This window comes from Erinaceus europaeus, chromosome 10 (assembly GCF_950295315.1).
Source record: "Erinaceus europaeus chromosome 10, mEriEur2.1, whole genome shotgun sequence".
Lineage (NCBI taxonomy): Eukaryota > Metazoa > Chordata > Mammalia > Eulipotyphla > Erinaceidae > Erinaceus > Erinaceus europaeus.
In genome coordinates, this window is record NC_080171.1 from 39490112 (window position 1) to 39507456 (window position 17345).

Below are 17345 nucleotides of genomic sequence, written 5' to 3' on the forward strand. Positions count from 1 at the left end.
TTCATCTCTTCCCCCCCCCCCCCAACACAAAGCAGAACTTGGACTGGGTTTGGTGTATTGCATCAAAGTAAAGGACTCTGGCGGGGGGGGGGGTGGTACGATAGGGTGGATTCAGGTCCTGGTGCATGATGGTGGAGGAGGACCTAGGCTGGGGTTGAGAGTATTTTGCAGGAAATTGAGAAATTCTACGTATCTGACAAAAACAGCATTGATTGTAAGACATTAATCCCCCAATAAAAAATATTGGTAAGATAAATTAGCAATAGTAAATTGCCAACTGGAGATCATTTGCATTTCACTTAGCATTTCAGGGTAAAGAGGAATTTAGAATAAATTCAAAATTTAGAATAAGTGCAAAAATTTAAAAAAAAATCTTAAAAGAAAATAAAACTTACTTGCATTTAACTGTATCCTCTGAAAATGAGTTGTGACCCGCAGATAACTTTGGAAACTAGGTTCCTTGAAAATAGGCCTGATGCATAGAAGCTGGGCTTGATCAGTTATGCGTCCATTATCCTGGAACAAAAATGGCCAAATATAAATTACTTAAGGCCCAAGAGTGTCCCATCCTGAAATACAATGAAACCATATAGGAAAGCCATATGGGAAAAATGAAAGAAAGCCATAATGGGAAAATGATAGTCCTAGCTGCAAGAGAACTGTATCACATTCCCCAAAATCTACACCTACACTGGAACTTGACCAAAAATTTAGATTCTTATCCAAATAGAAAGTGAAGTCACTACAACAATAAAACAACAAGGGCAACAAAAGGGAATAAATAAATAAAACATTAAAAAAAAAAAAAGAAAGTGAAGTCATCCTTGTCACAAATAACAGTAGAACTAAGCAGGGCACTTATCACAAATAACAGTAAAACTAAGCAGGGCACTCCTTTTTATGTTGCTCACTTTCACTCAGGATAGTGGATATCATGGGTAAAGCGTTTTAAAATCCTGAATAGATGGAGGTTTAAAGATTTTCCCTCTAGTCATGATCAGACCACTAGAAGTCCTGGAGTTCTTTCAACTGATAATGTTTCCAGAGTCTGATCTAGAACACAAATGCCTGGGAAGCTGCAGGTGTGTCTCTTCCTCTTTATCATCCCTTTGTCTCAATTTCTCTGTAAAAAAAATTCTCTATAAAAAAATGATATAAGTGGTTATACAGGCAGGTAGCTCAGCAGCGATAGTGCCTATTCCTTGCATACTTTGTCCCTGTGTTCGATCCCCAGCACAGAATATGATGGAGTGCTGTTTGGTTTTACTCTCAGAAAATAAATACATGATTTTTTTTTAAGAGTATAAAGAGACCAGGCAGATAGCATAGTGGTGGCACACATGACTGGTAACCACAGGCCTCAGGTTTGATTCCTGGCACCAGCAACTGGCAGAATTGAGCAGTGTCTTGGCAAAAGTTAATTAATTAACTATCCTGTTGGGTAGTATGCCAGCTCCCCCTGGCTTCTGCTTAACCAAGCACCGGTATGCCTGTATGGGATTGGTTTGATCCCACTCAAGCTGCGGTCTATTTACATAAATCACTTTTATATTTACATAAAGTACCACCCTCCCTCCAGGGCATTGGTGGTTCAGTGGTAGAATTCTCGCCTGCTCTGCCCCCTCTCCTTGTCATACCCTGATTTTCACCAGTCACTTTTCTCTCCACCCTCTATACGTCACATCCTGTTCACACCCTACTTGGAAAGTATATATAAGGACAGCATTGTTCGTTTTAGTTTAGTTTTAGTTTAGTTTAGCTCGGCTTAGATTGTGCTGCATCCTGCGTGAATAAAGAGATACTGTGTACAACCCAGCCATGAGTCCCTGGTCGTCTATCTCCTCTCGTGAAGCCAGCCCGACACTATCCAACAACAACATCAGTAACAACAACAACAAGAACTACAACAAAAAAAACAACAAGGGCAACAAAAGGGAATAACTAAATAAATATTTTAAAAATATATTTTTTAATTAAAAATAAAACAAGAGCCAGCAAACTAGTTCACTAGGAAATATGCTGCTTTTGTCATGTACATGACACAAGTGAGCCCAGCCCCCCAGTGCATTAAACAAAGCTTTGTTGCTGTGGTCTCTTTTATTCTCTTTACCTCTATGTTTCTCTGCCTTCTGTCTTTATTAAAAGAAAAAAAAAGAAAAGAAAAAAAAACGGGCAGGAGGAAATAGCTAAGTGGATAGACTAGATACTTACCACGAGACCCTAAAATTGATGCCCAGCACCACACGGGAGCACCATGGACAACATCAAAGGGAATTCTATGTAAGGACAGAGTGGTGCCTGGACATCTCTCCTAAGTACAGAGAAATAATAAACTGAGTAGAGAGACTGCTCAGCAATATTGCAGGTACTGCCTATACACTCGGTTCATTCCACGGCATCATAAAAAGTAAAGATCAAGTAACCAAATAAGAAACTGCATTTTAAGTTTACTACCTGAATAAATATGATTTAATTTCACTCCAAGCATTTTTCACCAAATAATAAAAGAAAGAGAAAAAAAATCGTAGGCCTGGGGGTGGGTGGGAAGTAGAGAACAAATATAAATCATGTATCTCCCTGACTCCAGTGGATGCACGCTGTTTATTTTGCTGATCCTTCTGGGGGAAATTATAGGCTTGGTCAAAAGTTTAAAAAGAAAAAAACTATTTTGGGAACAATGCATCCATTGTAGAGCTGAAAGGAGCTACAAGGGCATCTAATCTTGCTGGAAACACCAGCTCTTAAGTGCAAGCACTACAACTTGGAGGCAGGGTTACAGTTTGTGGTCCAATATATGAATTGTAGAGCTGGCAAAATAACTCACCTGGGGAGTATACTTGCCTCACCATGTGTGTGACCCACATTTGAGCTTGGACCTGTCTCAAGGGAAGCTTTAGTGCTGTGGTTTATCCCCCCACACACTGCCTCCCACCCCCTTGCATCTATCTTTACATATCTTTATATCTATATCTCTCTATATATATATATATGGAAAAGTCACCCCAGAGTGGTAAAGCCCCAGTGATGACAAAATAATAATATTAATATAGAAAAAAAACTATAGTCATAATGAAGACAAGATTCTGGATTTACTGTTTCTTAGGTTTTAAGACAGTCACGCATACTGTGAATATTTGTAAGCAATGATGAGGTGCTCAGTATTGCTCAAACTTATTAGACCAAGAGATTTTTTTCTTTTTCTTTTTTTGGTCATCACTGGGGCTTCATCACTCTGGAATAACTTTTTCAGATAGAGACAAAGGGGTGCAAGTGGAAAGAAAGACTGACCACAGCACCACAGTTTTCCCTAGTGCAGTGGAGGCTGGGTTCAAACCTAGGTTGAGCACAAATGGAAAAAAAAAAAAAAAAAGAGCAAAGTCCAAGTGAGCTATTCTCCCCTTCCCCTCACATTTCTTTTAGAAGAGCATTATTATCAGACCATAAGGAGAAAAATCCACTTAGTCCCAAATTCCACCTCCCACCTTAACTCAGGAAAAAACTGAAACTCAGAAGCACAGGTGACTTTCCCAGAGGTCAACAGCTGGGGAGGCTGAGGTCAGCCAGAATCTGGGACACACACACACACACACACACACACACACACACACACCCCACTTCCCAAACACACACCCCAGGGGAAAGTAGCCTTTCACTCCACTGCTTTGCCTCAGCCCCTAGAAGCTGGGCAAGGTGGAACTGCCCATACAACACTACAAGGGAATCTGACTTTCTTTCTTTTTTTTAAATGATAATTTTTTAAATCTTTGTTTATTGGATAGAGACAGCCAAAAATTAAAAGAGAAGGAGGTGATAGGGAGAGAAACAGAGAGACACCTCCAGCCCTGCTTCACCACTGGCAAAGCTTTCCTCCTGCAGGTGGAGACTAGGAGCTTGAACCTAGGTCCTTGCACACTGTAACTTGTGTACTCAACCAGATATGCCAACACCCAGCCCCCAGAATCTGGCTTTTTTACTTTTCTTTTGTGGTCAAAGATCATCAAATGTTGCTTTTTTTGTTTGTTTCTATTTCCTCTTTTAGTACAGATCACTCTTAATACCCCTCCCCTCCAATCTCTATGAGTCAATCAAGAAATCTCTATTATATCCATCAATCAAAAGTGATATTGCCAAGTATATACAATCCACCTTACCTTTTTTTTTTTTTTTTTTTTGCCTCCAGGTTTATCTCTGGGACTTAGTGCCTGCACTACGAATTCACTGCTCCTAGAGGCTATTTTTTTCCCTTTGTGGCCCTTGTTCATTGTTGTTATTATTGCTGTCATTGTTGTTGAATAGGACAGAAATAAATTGAGAGATGAGGGAAAGACAGAGGGAGGGAGAGAAAGATAGGCAACTGCAGACCTGCTTCACTGCCTGTGAAGCGACTCCCCTGCAGTTGGGGAGCTGAGGGCTGGAACCAGGATCCTTACGCTGGTCCTCCTGCCATGTCCTCTTAAGCCCCTGCGGCACCGCCCGCCTCCCCCCATACCTTTTAAGACTGACTTTTGTCAGATTCCAAAACCATCAACACTGCTTTCTTTACTAATGGGCCCGACTTAGCACAAAGGACAAGCCTCAAAATATCTGCAGTTACCACACAAGTTGTTTGTTTTACTCTGAAGGTACTAAGTTTGATCTGGACATTTTTTCCTTAAAATCTTTATTTTTACAACCTTACCTATTTTCTTTTTCTTATATAGTGCTTTATTTTATTATTTACATTATTTTTTAACCTTGCTTATTTTAAACTCTTATGTTCTCTGATTATAAGCAAATGTACAGGCTGAAGGGAACAGGACTGCAATAGATTTTCATGCCCAAGGCACCTGAGGTCCCAGGTTCAGTACCTGGTACCAGCAGTGCTTTGGTCAAAAAAAAGGAGGGGGAGAGAATTGACACAACACTGTTAGGTTGAAGGTACTAAAACTAAATATGGGACGGCTGCCTGGAAGCACAGAAAACCAAACTGTTACACCATCATGTGTCAAAAGGGGAAAGCCCTTATTGTTATGGAAATCACCAACTGGAAATCGGAGTCTATCATTCGTATTAATCTCCCAACTCTCTAAAAGGAGTCATTATGTATAGAGAAAGAAGAAGGAAGTATGTAGAAGGAAGGGGAGGGCTGAAGAGTCAGAATATGGAATTCAGGGGCAAGGAGGGAGGGATCCCAGGCCCACAGATTTTCCTGTGTCCTGGGTCAGGGCTCGCTCCTTCCTGGAACCTCCTCCCAGAATAAGTCTTATAATTGGTCTTAACTATTTATTTCAAAAAAGCAAGGCCAGCAGAGGGAACAAGTGGAGGGGAGTCCCTGAAGATGTCCTTTCATTTTCCAAATGTAGTTTTACCTTACTAACTGCTGACTGTGTATAGACAGGTTAATTCAGACCAGTTCATTAATCTCAACTCAAGGCCCCTATCAGACAGGTAAATTCTAAAACCTGAGTAAAAATACATTAATAGAACCAGAAGGATGCTCAGCTAGAGAATGCACCTGCCTTGTCATGCTTGTGATCCAAGTTCAAGTCAGTCCCCACCACAATGAAGGAAGCATCACTGTGGGGCTGTGCATTGCCCCTGTTATCTGTCTCTATCTGGAAAAGTCAGCCCAGAGCAGTGAAGCTCTAGTAGCTCACACATCTCCAGCCCTTTGTATTTGCCAACTGTGTATGGAAATGAGGCTGAAATCACTGTCAATAGCTTGGCTTCCAAAGTCAGATGCAGATGGAGATCTTTTGGCCAATTGAACAAAAATGTAAGGCCTTCTCTGTATTTCTTTTTTTAAAAAAAAATATTTATTTATTCCCTTTTGTTGCTCTTGTTTTATTGTTGTAGTTATAATTGTTGTTGTCATTGTTGGATAGGACAGAAAGAAATGGAGAAAGGAGGGGAAGACAGAGAGGGAGAGAGAAAGATAGACACCTGCAGACCTGCTTCACTGCCTGTGAAGCGCGCCCCCCCCCCCCCACCCTTCAGGTGGGAAGCTAGGGGCTTGAAACAGGATCCTTATGCAGGTCCTAGTGCTTTGTGCCACGTGCGCTTAACCTGCTGCACTACCACCCGACTTGCCCTTCTCTGTATTTCTATTTCTTACTTCTAAGCATTTAAAAAATAAATTAAGCTGTATTAATATTTCCCAGTCTGTGTTATCAGTGAGACCTGTTCACTATATTTAAAAAGAAAAAATAATCCTGGGAAATGTTGAAAGAACAGATGTTATTACAGGATCTACATTCTCTTGAAGGTCCTTGGGCTTAAAGTCACCATTTCCAAGAACCTATCAACAACAGTAAGGAATTACCACACTTGAATTCCCTACCAGAATTGATTTGGAACTTAACCTAAGCATCAGGAAGTTTAAAACTTCCCCCAACTGTTCCTAATGCATAATGACATTGAGAACATGGAAATGTACTACCTGAAGAGAGGAGCTTGAAAAGGCCCTTTATGTGGCCCAGGAAGTAGTGTAGTAGATAAAGCATTGGGCTTGAAAACACAGGGTCACCAGTTTACTACCCAGCATTGCATGTGCCAGTAATGCTCTAGTTCTCTCTCACTGACAAAGAGGGGGTAGAGCGGGGGTGGGAGGGAGAAAGAATGGAGGAGAAAGAGAAAGGGAAAGGGTTCCAGCAAGATAGCTTACTAAGACTAGTGCCTTGTCATGGGCATGACTCAGGGTTGAGCCTAGCCCCTTCCACACTGAAGGAAGTTTTGGTGCCATGGTATCTTACTGACTTTCTATCTGAAAAAGTCAGTGTAGAGAAGTTTTTTGTTTGTTTGTTTGTTTCCTATGATAATTAAGGGGGGTAGTAATGGATCTTCCTTTCCTGGAGCCTCCCCTACTAGGGACTTTGATGTTTCAAGTTCTCCACCTAGTCATCAACTATAAATTCAAAAGTGGGAAAGACTTGTAGAAAAGGTGGTGAGAGAATATCTCAGGTATATATGGCCAAGTTGTTTTTACAATTCTGACATCAAATATATATGGAGGGTTTCCTTCTATCACTAACAAATTCTGATACCAACCGGATATCCATTCAGTTCTGTAGATGCCCAGGTTAGTGCTTAGCCTGCAGATTAAGCACTGAATCCCACAAGTCCTCCAGTTCTCCTTATCCCATCTGATACCAGCTACAATTGGGTTTCTAAGCCAACTACAAATTCTGAGATCCCCATGATTACCTTCAGGCTAGAGAATTTGCTGGCATGGCTCAGATTATTCCAGATAACTTTGTGTGCTATCATTTTAGTATGAAGGTAACAACTCAATGGCATCCAAATGGAAGAGAAACAGAGAATGGTGTGGGGCTTCCCTATCTACCTCTGGCATGGCATGCAAACCTCCCAACACTGTTTTTATCATCTAGTGAATTCCAAAGATTTTAGAAACCGTCAAGCATGGGGTAAAAGACCAGATAATATATCTGTTACAATACAGGAACCAAGCTAAGTCAACAGTTTCCACAACACTTTCCCAAGAGTCAAAAGCTCAAAAAAAAAGTCTTTATTTTGTTTTGTTTCCCTCCCAAACATGTATTACCACTCCAGCTCTCTTTCATGAGTACCATTTGCCTCCTCCTTGACTCTATCTCAAATAAGCCCAAATGCAATTTTCTTCCCTTGTGCCAACCTACTCTTCTTCCAGTATGCTCTAAGACTAAATGGCTTTACCATCCTGCCACTCAGTTATTTATACCAGAAATTTCTGACCTATCCTTGATAACCATCTCTCCATCAGCTATATCTAAATAATCACTGTCTTCTTACTAATTTTTGTTTATTTGCTTGCTTTTATTGCCATCAGGGTTATCACTGGGGCTTGGTGACTGCACGACTTAATTCACAGCTCCTGGTGGGATTCCCCCTCCCCCCTTCTTTGATAAGACAGACAGAAATTGAGAGAAGAGTGGGAGATAGGGAGAAAGAAAGAGACACCTGCAGGTAGGTTTCCTTGCTGATTTTAATTATAAAGTCTCTCTCATGTGCATCATGCTGAGTTGACTCCAAAAGTTTAGTACTATTTACTCATATCCACTGTCTCCTCTGCAGAAATGTGAAGACCGCTGTGAAAAATGACAGGCTAAGTGGCCTAGGCTGGCCCAGCTGGAACAAAGCAGTGCATCTTTTCTAATTGGTCCACCCAGCAGAGAAATCTTGTTTGCACAGAAAGCATGATAGATTTATTAAGGGGGCTTACCCCTCCAACCCATCCCCACACAATAACAAAGACAATCATTTAAAACAGCTGGGTCTGGGGGCCAGGCAGTAGAACAAGGACAGGCACAAGGATCCCAGTTCAAGCCCCCAACTCCCCACCTGCAGGGGGGATCGCTTCATCGGTGGTGGAGCAGATCTGCAGGTGTCTTATCTTTCTCTCCACCTCTCTGTCTTTCCCTCCTCTCTCAATTTCTCTCTGTCCTAGCCAACAAAAAAAGCAATGGCAACAATAACAATACCAACGGCAATAACAAGGGCAACATAAATGGGGAAAATGGCCTCTGGGAGCAGTGGATTTGTAGTGCAGGAACCAAGCCCCAGCAGTAACCCTGGGGGCAATAAATAAATAAATAAATAAATAAATAAATAAATAAATATAGCAGCCAAGTTTAATCATTTCTCCCATTTAAGCCCTTCAGTGGATTCCTATTACCTTCCCATTAAGGTCCTAAATCTCAAATTTACCTAGGAAGTCTCATGCAAGCCACACTCCTGCCTTGACCTCATCCCTATCAGTTCAGAACTTTAGTTCCAAATTAACCTGACTACTTCCTACTCATTTCCCAGGCATAGTTTTAAATACCTCTTCCTTCCTTCCTTCCTTCCTTCTTTCCTTCCTTCCTTCCTTCCTTCCTTTCTTTCCCCAAAACTTTTCTTCTTTTCTTTTTTTTTTTTTAATTTTGCCTTGTCACATTGCCCCCTTGGCAGAACCAAGTATCATCTGGAATATCAGTTACCATCATTCCTCTTTTCTTGGGATAACATAATTAACAGCAGTACTATCAAAAGTTAACTATTCCCTTTCTCTAAACTAGGTTAGGTCCCCAGGTTAAATGTTCACCTGGCACTGTATGATTGTGACATCATGTTTGTCTGTTTCTTTCCCTATAATCACTGGATTAGAGGACTCGTAAAGAAAGGAATCCTCCATCTTACTCAGAAATAGAGCTCCAGACCTGACAGTGCCCAGCACCTAACAGTCATTGAATGAATGTTGGGTGCCCATAACCCTCACAAATAAATTGGCTACTTCTCTGCCAAAAGAAAAAAAAAATCAATCACGGGAGGAATTTCTTAGAAACTTCAGTGCATTTACTACCGATTACATTCAAGGCTCCTGATTAGCTCCTGACTGGCCCCTAGGTGGGGATGGGGGGGTGGGGTGGAGGGCCATGGTGAGAGGGAGCACAGATATTTGGCTGTCTATGTGGAACTATATCCCTACTATCTTATAATTTTATAAACCATTATGAAAGCACAAATAAAATTTAACAAAAATAAAGGCCCTGAACCACCATAAGCCAGTGTTGAGCAGTGCTCTGGTTAAAAAAAAGGGGGGGGGAGGGAAAGAGAGGAAAAAAAGAAAGAAAGAAAGAGAGAAAGAAAGAGGGAGAGAAAGAAAATGTTAGTATAATAATGAATAAAAAACTCTGGATGTTTCATGACAGCTGTAACACTTCATTCTGAAATCTGCATATGTGGTCACAAACCTCTTCTGAATTACAGACATTTTCACCAGGGCCAGCTTCATGGATTTGCAGACTCTGCAGTCTCAAAGGGCCTCATGCTTTGTCTAATACTCTGTTGTCTTATGCCATCTGTTTTTTTTTCTTCTTTCTTTATTTAGTGATTAAATAATAGTTTATAGTACTGTAAGTTTACAGGGGTGTTTTACACCACACCCAGCACCAAAGTTTGGTCATCCCAGTCCCAACCAACAACCACTATAATTCTCACAAAATCTTAGTTGCCATCTTTTTTCTTTTAAATACTGTTTATTATTTATGAGAAAAAGAAAGGAAGAGAGAACTAGAGCATCACTCTGGCATACTTGATGCTGGCGATCAGACTCAGGACCTCATGTTTCTGATCCAAAGTTTTATCTACTGCACCACCTTTCAGACTGCTCTGTTGTCATCTTGATATTTTTTGTTGTTGTTGCTGTTTATTTTTAACAGAGTCCCATTGGAAAGCCAGTCCTGAGTCTTAGAAATTAGCTTGATTCCTGGAAGAGGCCCATGTTTTCCTAACTAACTAAGGAGATACAGTATCAACCCAGGGCTGTGTGTGCTTCAACCTCCTGATCTCACTTGTGTGAGGCCTAAAAGAGAGGGTTGGTTACATGTTCAACAAATTGTTTACATGTGTGGGGATTTTGAATAAAATTACAAATTCTCAGGCCAAAAAAACACATAGTTGTCTTAGTTACTGCTGGTAACTAAGAAATTTTTAATTTTTCTTAGAACTAAATCTTATTCTATTCTCTTTTTTTCTCCTGTCATTGATAAGCTCCACTACTTCAGGTTGACTTTGACAGGCAGAGAGGCATAATGAGAGAAAGAAACCTTCCTCCAGTATGGCAGGGACTGCATCTGAACCTGGGTTGAGCACATGGCACAGCATGATAGCCCAGTGAATTATTTTGCTGGCCCCTAAATCCTATTCTTAATACATTTTTTCAGTGAATTTCCATAGGGAAATTTTTGCTCACAATTTTTTGTTTTGGTTTTTATTATTACATGTCAGTTTTACTAACAGGCCTGGCCCACTGATTCTCCATCATTTAAAAATAATTAAAAGATATGTTCCAAACATTAGCAACAAGACTTGCAATCAAACAACCCTAGGTTGGGTTTCCCAACACCACCAACAGCCAGAGCTGAATGGTGCTGTAATCAAATAGTACAGGCATCACATTTACTAAAAGGGGAAACAGAAAAACTACTGTACAATTCATTTATGTTTTTCAACATTTTAAACTTTATAAAATTTAACAGCTGCACTGAACATTTGGTGATTCACAGAATACTTCAGTCTTTTTTTTTTTTTTTTTTTTTTTTGCTTTTAGAGTTATTGCTGGGATTTAGTGTCTGTACTACAAATCCACTGCTCCTGGAGGCCTTCCCCTCAACCCATTTTTGTTGCCCTTGTTGTTGCTGTTATTGTTATTGTTGTCATTGCTATTGCTGTTGTTGGATAGGATAAAGAGAAACTGAGAAAGGATAAGACAGAGGGGGAGAGAAATATAGACATCTGCAGACCTGCTCCATCACTTGTGAAGCGACCCCTCTGCAGGTACGGAGCTGGGGCTCGAACAGGGATCCTCGTGTGGATTCTTGCACTTCGTGCCATGTGTGTTTAACCCGCTGGGGTACCACCCAGCCCCACCTATTTTTTTTAAAGATTTACTTAAAATGGGAGGGTGGGCAGGAAAAAGAGGAGAAAGGGAGAGAGAAGTAGAACAGCACTATGGTATAGAACTCTGGACCTCATATTTAAGAATGCAATGATTTATCCATTGTCCTGCCTATCTGGGAAACTGTTTAGACATTTTGTTATATTGATGCTTTAAAATATCAGATGTTTGCTTAAACTTAACAAATACCTTCTCTGGTCATTAGAACTTTAAGGTGATTGTGTTGTTTCTAATCCAGCTTTTAAGTATCTAGAGCATTTAAAATGTTGATTCTTTTTCTTTTTTTTCCTAACTAGATATGACTTTGGCCTCTGAGGGATATTCAGCAATGTCTAGAGATATTTTGGGTTGTTGTGACTGTAGGGAGGGTCCTGGCATTTAGGAGAGACTAGAAATGCTGCTGAATATCTTACAGTGCACCATGGGCAACCTCCACAACAGAAGACAGCCTGATAAAGTGTCCAAAGCACCAGGGTTAAAAAATTATGGTCGTTAAATCATTAACACTCTAATCAAGAAAAAATATATATGACCTAAATATATAAGATATTTGCCACACATAGGCAGCAAAGAAATAAAACAGTGCTAGGCCATGGGTACTAGGTCAAAGCTATATACAACTAAAAGAGAGAGGCCCAGGAGAAATGTTCCATATATATATTTATATTCCCTCTTCTCTCATTGCTGGAGTTTCACTGCTATAGGCTGTCCTTTTCAGATAAAGAGACAGAAAGGCAGACAGAGTCAAAGAGACCATAGCACCTAAGCTTCCTCCAATGCAGTGAGACCCAGCCTCAAACTTGGATCATGCACATGGCAAAGTAGCACACTACATACAAGAGCTATTTTGTCAGCCTGGAATTCCCTTTTTATGACAGGGATTTAAGCATTTGACATACTGATCTAGCACCATGGTTATAACATTATCAGAATATAAAAACAGTGACATGATTCCATGATTGGGTCAGAAAAGAACTACTCAAGACATCTATAATACTGTATACCTCATTAAAAACCAGACCTGAAAGTGGGAAATGTTATGCATGTACAAACTATTGTATTTACTGTCGAATGTAAAACATTAATTCCCCAATAAATAAATTTTAAAAAAAACCAGACCTGAGAACCAGAAAATGATTTTCAATAGTATTATTATTCCCTACCACTTTGTTTCATAAAGTGTACAATAGCTACATCACAGATTTTTTTTTTCATTCACCTGATAATGTAATCATCTTGATGTTTGAAAACAGACAGTGCATGACCCAAATGCCATGTGATTCCTTGTGTTTCAAAAATAATGATAATAAGGTAAGGTGGCCCAGGAAGTGGGGCATGGGACCTTGAATTCTATCCCTGGCATCTCATGTGGCAGAGTGATGCTCTGGTTCTCTTTCCCTTAAGGAAAAAAAAAAAATGAGGCTGGGCAATGGTGCACCTTGTAAAGTGCATATATTACACTGCACAAGGACCCAGATTCTAGCCCTTGTCCTTATCTGCATGAGAAGCTTCATGAGTGATAGAACAGTGCTGCAGGCACCTCTCTATCTCCCTCTCTATTTCCTCCTTCTCCCTCACTTTCTCTGTCTCTATTCAAAATAAATAAATAAAACATTTAAAAAATATATTTTATTTATTTATTCCTTTTTGTTGCCCTTGTTTTATTGTTGTAATTATTATTGTTATAGTTATTGATGTCGTCATTGCTGGACAGGACAGAGAGAAGTGGAGAGAGGAGGGGAAAACAAGAGAGGGAGAGAGAGCAAGACAGACACCTGTAGACCTGTTTCACCACCTGTGAAGCGACTACCCTGCAGGTGGGGAGCTGGGGACTTGAACCGGGATCCTTACACCGATCCTTGCTTTTCGTGCCATGTGCACTTAACCCACTGCGCTACCGCCAGTCTCCCATAAAACATTTTTTTTAAAAAGGAAAGAAAAAATAAAGTAGGAGCAGAAGAACAGTTCACTGAGTAGGGCACCTGCTTTGCTATGTGTGGTCCAGACTGAGTCCTGGCACCACACAGAAGTGCCACAGCACTGAGGTCCAATCTGGTACTTTTGTATCTCTCCCTCTACCCTTCTAACAAAATGAAAAAGCAGCGTAGGAGTGGTGAAATTGCACGAGTGAGGCCCCAGCTAAAAAACAGTCAAGGTGCCTAGGAGGTGGCACAGTGATAGAGTTCTGGACTCTAATATGAAATATGAGGTCCCATGTTCAATTCCTGGCAACACAAGAGGCCAGCCAGCTGCTTTGACCTTTCTTTCTATCTTATAAAAAGGGCCTTTCAAATAGATAAAGTTTTAAAATAACTTTATATTTAAAATCAATTTCCTTTCCTTTCTAAGATAAAGATGTTGGAGCTGAGGAAATAGCAAAGTGGTTATGCAAAAAGACTGCCATGCCTGAAGTTCCAAAGATCCCAGATTAAACCCTCTTCTCCACTATAAACCAGAGCTTAGCAGTGCTCTGGTATAAATAAAGAATTGCTAACTAGGGTATAAAAGCTCAGCTCTGTCCATACTGAGCCCACATTCTTGTGTGGTTACAGAGAGGGGATGGCCACACCCATCCAGACTTAAGTAAATTCTCTTACAGTTCACCTGGGACCAACCAAGGCACACATAACTCTCTTATGCATTACATGGTCAGAATTTGTAAACAGTAGCTCTCCTAAAAAACACCTGTCCCTATATTAAGCAACTAAACTAGACATGGAAATGATCTGTGAGTGAAGTGTAATTAGGCTGACAAAAAGTAACTCACCTGGATAGTGTGCCTGCTTTGCTATGAAGAAGACCACATTCAAGTCCACCCCCCCAAAGGGAATGCCTTAATACTAAGGTGCCTACACTTCGAATCTACTGCTCCTGGTGGCTGCTTTTTTCCTTTTTTATTTATTTATTTATTTCTATTTTTACTAGATAGGACAGATAGAAACTGAAAAGGGAATGAAAGAAAGAGAGGAAAACATCTGTAGAGATGCTTCGCCACTAGTGAGAGGAGAAGGAGAGGTAGGGAGAAAGAAAGAAAGAAAGAAAGAAAGAAAGAAAGAAAGAAAGAAAGAAAGGGAAAAAAAGGAAGAAAGGGGAGGGAAAGAAAGAAAAAGAGAAACACCTGCAGACCTGCTTCACTGCTAGTGAAGCTTCCCCCTGCAGGTGGGGAGCAGGGGCTCAAACCTGTCCTTGCCACGGTGATGTGTGCACTTAACCAGGTGCACCAACACCCCCACCCCACCCCAATTAAAAAAAATTATTCCCTTTTGTTGCTCTTGTTGTTTTAGTGTTGTAGTTATGATTGTTGTCGTCGTTGTTGGATAGGACAGAGAGAAATGGAGAGAGGAGGGGAAGACAGAGAGGGGGAGTGAAAGATAAGACACCTGCAGACCTGCTTCACCACCTGTGAAGCAACTCCCGGCAGGGAAGGGGGGGCTCTAACTGGTCCTTGAGCTTTGCACCACATGCGCTTAACCCACTACACTGCCTTTCTTTTTAAGGTCGAGAAGCTAACCATTTCTAAGAACTGAAAGATACTAAAGAACTAACCATTTCTACGAACTAAACAATACTAATATCTTGAAAAAAATCCACAGTGCAACAGCAGATATCCACAAAGCTGGAGTTATCTTTCTAGCCAGAACAGAAATCTACTACTAAAGCATGGGATCATAGGTGTTTTCTGGAACTGCCTAGGCTTCCAGGAGCTAATTTACTCTGATCTTAAAAACTATTCACCCTTCCTCTTACCTCCCGAAAAACAAATCTGTCTTGGGGTACAGGTACTCCACCTGACCAAATCACTCACCTACCACACACCAAATCCAGGCCACAAAAAGCAGCAGTCATGCATGGCCTCATTTCAAGAATACTATAGATTTCCCCAAACCTACTACACCCTGATTCACCTCTCTTACTTTTCCAGAACAAAGCCCAGAGTGGGCAGGAGGCTCACCTCCACCTGGGCGGCCCATAAAGATTCAGCCTAACTGTGAGGGTGACCTCATCCTCTGGGAAAGGCAGAAGTGTGTGGCAGCATCGGGAGAACTCAGACTGCAAGAACCTGCGAGTTGTGTAGTGTGTGTGGAAGGGGGGGGGGGGACCTGTAAGCTGTGTAGTGGGGGGGGAGGGAGGGAGGACCTTCCCCTTCAGAAAGCCAACTCACTGGACGAAATGAGAAACTGGGTGCAAACAAAATAAAAAGAAGAAAGGAGGGAGGGAAGGAAAGAAAAGGAAAAAAATAAAAGAGGAAAAGAAAGAATGGCATAGGATGCGTTTAAAGGAGACATTTTCATAATAGGCCCAGTAGCAACTCGAATTTCCTAGCGGCGCGCAGGCTAGAAAGGGAGAAGTGGGAGAAGCAGGACAGCGGAGCCCACAGACCAGGGTCCCTTATGCTAAAGGTTTGCACCAGGGTGAGTCATTCATCTCTCAGAAGGCCGCTTCTCTATAACGGCACGATCGGGGCAAGTGTGCCCAGTGCCCAGGTTTGGATTAGGATTAACTGAAATGCCCCCGGGGCTGGCGGCCACTAGCAGCCCGCTCGCAGCCCATCCACGCTCTTAGCCAAGTGCCCCGATTCCTCAGCTCCTGCTCACTCCGCGTACCCGGGGGGGGGGGGGGGGGGGACCAGAGAACGGCTTCCAGGTGACACAGGCGCCCGAGTCCCGGGCCAGGCTCTTCGCGTTGGAACAAGCAGACCGCGGACGGAGAGAGCCCTGCTGGCTCCCCGCCTCCGCTCCCTCCGGCCCGCGCCCCGCTTCCACTTTCTCCGCGGCGCCCGGGGCAACTGGGCCCAAACTGAGAGCTGGCCCCCTCCCTCTCACACACACTGGGCGGCCGAGCAGGAGAGCCTGCGCGGAGTCAGTTACCTGGGTGCTGGAGAGGGTGAGTGACCCCGCCGCCAGTCGGCAGAGAACGCAGCCCGCAGCACCTCGCCAGCAGCGCACTCTACCCGCGATGCGCTCGGGGCGCTCGGGGAAGGCGCGGGACGATTTCCGAGCCTCCAACCCCGCGGCACGCCACACCCCTGGGTCCTCCCATCTAGGCCCCGCCCATTGCATCTCCGTCTGCTCACCTCCGGGGCTGGGGCAGTTGGATGTTGGCCGAGGTCAGCGCGCCCTCTTGGGTATCTGGTACTTAGCTTTCTCAAACCGGTTCTGGATCCTAATTCTCCAGTGCAGGAGTAGGTAGGGCTTATTATTATTATTATTAGAATTGTATGCCCTCTTCATCGGATGCAGAGAATGAAGCACTTAGTGTTTCCTATGATATTTTAAATGAAACTGTTGAAGGGGAGGAGAGAGGGGAGTGGAGAGGGGAGGGGAGGGGAGGGGAGAGGGGAAGGGAGAGGGGAGGGGAGAGGGGAGGGGAGAGGAGAAGATGGGTGGGGAAGAGAGGAGAGGGGAGAAGGGAGGGGTGGGGAGGAAAAAAGAGGGGAGAAGAGGGGTGGGAAGGGAAGGGGAGAAGAGGGGTGGGAAGGGGAGGAGAGGAGAGGGAGGGGGAGGGGAGAAGAGGGATAGCTTAATGGTTATACATGGAGACTCCCATGAGCACCACCATAAGCCAGAGCTGAGCAGTGCTCTGGTAGAAAAAGAGAAAGAAAAGAAAAGAAAGAAAAAGAAAGAAAGAGGAAAGGGAAAAGAATCCAGAGGGGTGGGGAGGGGGAGAAGAGAGGGGAGAAGAGGGGTAGCTTAACGGTTATGTATAGAGACTCCCTTGAGCACCACCATAAGCCAGAGCTGGGTAGTGCTCTGGTAGAAAAAGAGAAAGAAAGAAAAGAAAGAAAGAGAAAGAGGAAAGGGAAAAGAATCTAGCGAAGTAGCTCACTTAAATAGTGCACTGCTTTTCCGTTTGCCACCCAAGGTCTAGCCCAGCACTTCAACTCTTTCACCCACACTCTGATCACAGAGTTAGATGGGTACGGACTTTGCCG

The 17345-nt window shown here is 42.5% G+C and overlaps 1 protein-coding gene across 2 annotated transcripts in view; it reads right to left on the reverse strand.

The window, feature by feature from the left end:
• Positions 1-16427, reverse strand: part of GCNT1 (glucosaminyl (N-acetyl) transferase 1) — a 30701-nt gene extending 14274 nt beyond the window's left edge. For both annotated transcript variants that reach the window (XR_009552006.1, XM_060199544.1), the window contains exon 1: positions 16282-16427. The gene's annotated coding sequence lies outside the window, so the exon portion shown is untranslated. The remainder of the gene's footprint in view (positions 1-16281) is intronic.
• Between the last annotated feature and the right edge of the window lie 918 nt (positions 16428-17345).